The sequence below is a fragment of the Diospyros lotus genome, chromosome 8, assembly GCF_014633365.1.
Source record: "Diospyros lotus cultivar Yz01 chromosome 8, ASM1463336v1, whole genome shotgun sequence".
NCBI lineage: Eukaryota > Viridiplantae > Streptophyta > Magnoliopsida > Ericales > Ebenaceae > Diospyros > Diospyros lotus.
In genome coordinates this window covers 2,343,176-2,349,119 of record NC_068345.1, presented here as the reverse complement: position 1 = coordinate 2,349,119, position 5,944 = coordinate 2,343,176, and the positions used below count along the sequence as shown (strand labels likewise).

Sequence of the window (5,944 nt, the reverse complement as noted above, 5' to 3'; positions counted from 1 at the left end):
GTGCAATGATGAATGGTTGCGTTCATTACGATTGTTAATGAGAGCTTTGCGATAATGGGAGACCATAAGGAATTGGACCATTAATGATATGATGATGAGCTTAAGTAGTCATGATCGTGATTCATCGTCGCCATGGTCATTGACCCCCTCCCCCTCCTACCTTGAAGATTGACAGGCTTTTTGGCCACTATTAAGAAAGCAAATAGACGGCAATATCCTCTTTTTTCCATAAAGAGTGAGAGTTTTTGTGGCAAGTTATATTACTTGTATATTATTTATGTATATCTTAATTATACAAAGTACATAAATAATATAAATATTTCTCGTTTCATTGCGTCTTACCACTTTAAGTGAGGACATTTTAGATATTAATATACCATTATATAACTATGCAGAATAATATATCAATAATATTTTTCTTTTGTGATCACTGTTAAAGAAAGAAAATGGGCGCCCCTTCCATCCTTCCGAGTGACAGTCTTTGTGATCACTGTTAAGGAAGCAAGAAGGCGACATTACCCTGTTTCTTCCTGGAAGACTGAGAGTCTTTGTGCCACTGTTGAAAAAGAAAACAGGCGACAATAATTAGTGGAGAAGAGGATGAGGCGGCGGACAATGAGAGGGGAAGAGCAAACTTGGGTTTTCTTTGATTTAAAGTTGTTTTGATCATATTAAATTTTAGTAAACTATGATTGTGAAGACCAAAGCACTTATTTGCAATCATATTAAATTTTATCCTTTTGTCCCGTAGCGAAGAAAGAAAACCACCCAACACTTTAACCATTTGGCTTTTCTAAAGCAACCCGAGATAGTCAGCATCGAGCAGTCGCACAGAGGCACGTGCAGGACACGCCCCAATAGCCTGCTTCGAGTTATTAAAATAGGCAGCAACAACGGGCCGGGAGCGTGGACCTGTCGTTTTACCTTTTTGGAAAAACTTAACGCTAACGCGTCTCTCTCTCTGTTGCGTTTCCTTCGCTGAAATTTCATTTGCCCTTCGAAAGGTGAACGTAAGCTCCAAGCTACCGATTTCTGTAGTCTGTATAACTACCCACTCGATAGTGTGTTATTGCCACCATCATCACTCATCTTTCTTCTCACCGTTTCTACTCTTTCTCCAATCCGATCATTTCACAGTCCGGAAACCAAAAATGGCTTCGTTTGTTTTACGGTTTGTCCCGCTGCTTGTCGTTCTGATCTCTCTCTTCCATCTGTCCATGGCTGCCAGAAACCTCGAGCAACTGGTTCAGGACCAGACAAACTCCACCTTGCGCTACCACAATGGCCTCTACGGCCAAATCTATGTTAATCTCATCTGGTACAGCGATTTCAAGCCTACCCAGCGATCCATCTTCTCCTATTTCACCAGCTTCATCAGCTCGCTGTTCCCTTCTTCTTCTTCCAAGCCTTCGGTCGCAGGGTGGTGGAAGACCACGCAGAAGTATTACCGCCTCGCCGCAAACACTGTTGGAATCTTGAGCGAGGAATGATAATTTGTCTGGTAGATTATTTCCTCTTTCTTAATATTAGTATTTGTTTTTAATTTACTGTGTAATATTATCTATTTATTAGCTAATTATTAATTATTAATTATTATTATTAAGCAAAAAAATCTTATCTCTGATGAATAAGAAAAATAATTTATTTACTTATTATTCAAGGTGTGTAAATCAATCATGAGTGAGAATTAAGAATTGAATGTAATTGAAATTTGAATTTAGGGAAAGAATATTCAATTTTATAGTTATAAATTTATTGCATAGTGATATTTTGATATTTCTCTTGTCATCTGTGTGTCAATTTTATAATTGTTGATAATTGTTAAAATGACACCTCAAATTTAAAAAATTTCACTATGCCATTCAAGGTACAAAATAGCAACAATATTTTTAGAATGCCAATTTTTAAACTTTGGAGAGGGAGAAAGAAGAGGTGCCATCGAACCGTTCTACTATTTTTTTAATTTTACTCTTCCAAAGATTACAATTTAACAGTTTTATTTTAACTAAAAAGTTTTATAAAATATAATCATTATATTTAATTATATTTTTTAATAAAAAATATTAAAATATCACCTTTATTTTAGCATTTGTTATTAGAGTAGATTTATAGTTCAGGATGCCATAATATTGTTGAAAGTTATTTAAGACTCTAAAATGACAATTCCTTTCGGAGTTGCTCTTATTTTTTTTTATTTTTTATCTTCTTTTTTTTCCCAACAAAGCCCAGAAGCTCTCCTCGTCCCTCTCCCTGTCTCTAGGAAAGCAAATTCTCGACGAGAGCTATTTAATGGGGAAATCTCTCTTGGAGGCTCAGATCAAACATTTGGCGACGAAAGGCGGCCAATCCAACGTCGTTAACTTCATTCTCACCGCCTCCAACGTCATAGTCGACGGGCTTTGCATGAGCCAGTGCGGGACCCACGGATAGTCCCGGATAGTCAAATCCCACAAGTTCGCGTACATCTGGGTTGGGAACTCGGAGACGCAGTGCCTGCGTCAATGCGCCTGGCCGTTCCACCAGCGAATCTACGGCTTGCAAAGCCCGCCGCTGGTGGCTCTCAACGGCAACGTCGGAATTGACGGGATGTTAATCAACCTGTCTAGCCTCCTTGTCGGAACTACCACTAAACCTTTCGGATATGGGTTCTACTAGGGCGCCACCGAGGCCCCGCTGGAGGCCGCGTCGGCTTGTCCAGGAGTATAGAGCAAGGGGGCCTATCCTAGTTACGCCGGCGACCTTCTAGTGGATCTGGCGACCGGAGCTAGCTACAACACGCATGGCATTAATGGGAGGAAGTACTTAGTTCCCACGTTGTATGATTCGACAACGTCTTCTTACTCCACACTAGAACTAAGTATTTCCGGCCCAAGAATTTTTGCCCGCCCACCCATTTCTTTCACATTTACTCTTATCTCTTTTTCTTCCTTTCTCATGATCGTCTCTCCACCCTCTTTTTCTCTCGTGTGCGGTGTGTGATCGATGGTCCAGTCCTCCACCTTAGAGACGCGACGCCCATTCTTTCTCTCTCTCACGACTATCTCTCTCTGAAACCCTCTCTTTCTCTCTCCAGCTGTGGCCTTCCACCTCAGACATGTCGACCGCCTCCACCTCCAACCGTCTCTCTCTCTCTCTCTCTCTCTCTCTCCCGCTCATGCAATGGTGTCTCCGACATCCCTTCGACTTGTTCTAGCCACCTCTTTCTTTCTCTCTCTCTCCCAATCATACGATTAGTCTTCATTGATCCCAATCTACACGAAGATAAGTCTTTTAGTTTTATCAACGATAATTTTCAGCACATATTCATGATATATACGTACCTATGTGCGATTTCAATTGGGCCAAAAGTTTAAATTTAAATCTATGGAGATTCGGTTATTGGATGTTGTTGAGTTTTTGGATATATGGGTCAATAGGTATATAAAGGTATCGAGTGGTTGACTCTAATCGCTAAAATCCATATATAAATACAGATTGATCTTTACTATGTTTGCCATTTTCATTAATAACACCATACGCTCCCCGCTTTATTTTTTGTTTCTATTGGTTATAACATTTAGCTAATTATTGATTCACAAGATTTTTATGGATATGGATTTCCTCATGTCCGTCACCCCCACAAATCTTCTCCACCACTTAAGTGGTGTTCTTTTGTGTATCAGTATTCAGTTTTGAATTTTAAATTTATTTTTAATTTTGTATTTTGAATGTTTGTTTTAAGATTTTTAAAAATGTGTTCTTTTTTTCATTTTGTTAAATTGTTTTTTAAAATAGAAAACTAAAAAACGCCTTTGCTTTAAAATTTTAAAAAAAATATTTTATAAAATTTTATTTAAAAAAATAATTACTAAATAATAAAATTAGCACTTTTTAATATAATATTTTATATTAAATATTATTATACATAATATGTGTAATACATTTAATAATATACTATATTTAATATAAAAAATATAGAGAAAAATACCAAAAATTTTTAGAAAAATCCTATAGGCTGGGTTGAGTAGTTCGTATAAAAATTTATGGTAGAAGGCGTTGTTGGATACTCAAATCGAGGGTTTGTCGCAGTATAGAAGAATGCCGAATTGCTCCACGGGAAGGTAAGTAATTTTCAAAAATTTCTTCAAAAATTTAAAAAATATGAGAATGATATTTTAGAATTTTTTATGATTAAATTGGAAGAGAGATGCATGATTAATATTTATTATGAATTTTTGAGGCAATAGATGCTTGAAAATCAAAAGGAAAATGAGAAATAAATCGAACATGGATTCTAAAAATTATGAGGGAATTTTTAGGGCTTAGAAATATTATTTTAGGAATTATTGTGAAGAGAAATTGAGAAAATTTTATGAAAAAATATTTATTTCATAATTTTGAGGAAATAATAAGAGGAAATAGGAGAAATTTAAAAAATTAGAGAAAATTAGAAATCTAATTTTCTTAAGAAATTATGATGCCTAGGGTACGTCAAGACTCATATTTGAGTACGATTTAAAGTCCGACGTGAATTTTGAGGTAAAATTACACTATGGACAAAATTATATTTTTGCAAACTAAGTGGTATTACTCAATTTGACTTAATTTATGAAAAAGACTTGGAAACGTTTTTTAATACAAAACTTAGTTCATGAAAGCTTTAGTTATCATGTTAACATGTCATGGTATGCTATGCATCATGTAGGTTACGTTTACATTTTCTGATGATGATATATGCATATGAGTACGATGAGATTCATGGTCATACGTTGTATGGGTTTTGGGATTAGGTACTGGCATCGTTGTTTTGCCAATGATGCACCCATACACCCTGGTCTGCCAGAGAGATTATAAAAATGATGGGTAATCTTAAGATGTAGTCGACCCAAACATGAGAATTATGATGTTATGTGCATTACATTCATACATATGCATTATGATGTATTTTTACTTAGATGATTTATCATCTAATGTAGGCCTTGCCTCAGGAACATTCAAACGTTCCAGATGGGGTTTGCAGTGAAGACATAGAAATGGGCGAAATGTAAAGACGCGAGGCATTATGAAGTTATTTTTTGCATTTAGCTCATGTATGAGGACCCGATCATGTATTAGTTGTGCTATGTTATACTTTAAGTCATGATATGTTATGTTTTCAAGTTATGTTGAACAAAAAAAAAAAAAAAACTCATGTCATGTTTCATGTTATGTTGAGGGACTTATGTACTAGTGACGAATAATCTTATGTTACTAATTATGTTGAGGTGATCATGTAATATTATTAATATTTAAGATATGTTGAGGTTTGATTCTTGCTTTTGCTTTGATGATTACCTAGTCTAACATATATGGAGTAAGTAAAGTTAATAACATGCTAGTAGTAGGGAAATTTTGAAATTATATCATGGAGAGTTATATAAAAAAAAATATAGTCAAAATTTCATAAGTTATAACATGCCCGAGAGAGTGGGGTGTTACAGTTGGTATCAGAGCGAAGTATAAGAAAACTTAGGAAAGATCACCAAGAATCTATGAACCCGATGTTTAGAAAAACTTAGATTTAGAAACCCTTATTTAGAGATTCGGGGATTGATGATCGAAGTCTTAGAGGTTATGGATTTAGGTGTGGTGTAGTGAAAGTGTATGTTTAGGAAAATTCTGGTTAAGGAAAGACTTGGTATTTAAGTGTGTCTGTTTATAACCCACATCTCTTTCTTGTGAGCTTACCTGGTGTACTATTCACGTATGGACACTATACAGTTACTATTTAATAGTGAAAATTTGATTGATTTTTCAATGTCAACATGGAAGGAGATTACCTTGAGCAATTTTGGGTAACCTACTGGACCAGTCGATGAACGGATAGTGAACCAATAGTGGGGAACGTCTTCAACCGCTTAAACATATTAGAAGGTATCTTGAGGGATGTGTCACCGAGCAGCTTCGTGAGAACGAGCCTAATGCA

At 35.9% G+C, this 5,944-nt stretch overlaps 1 pseudogene; it reads left to right on the top strand.

Moving 5' to 3' along the window:
* The first annotated feature begins 958 nt into the window (after positions 1 to 958).
* LOC127807139 (protein PHOSPHATE-INDUCED 1-like) lies at positions 959 to 4,949 on the top strand (annotated as a pseudogene).
* Positions 4,950 to 5,944: the final 995 nt, after the last annotated feature.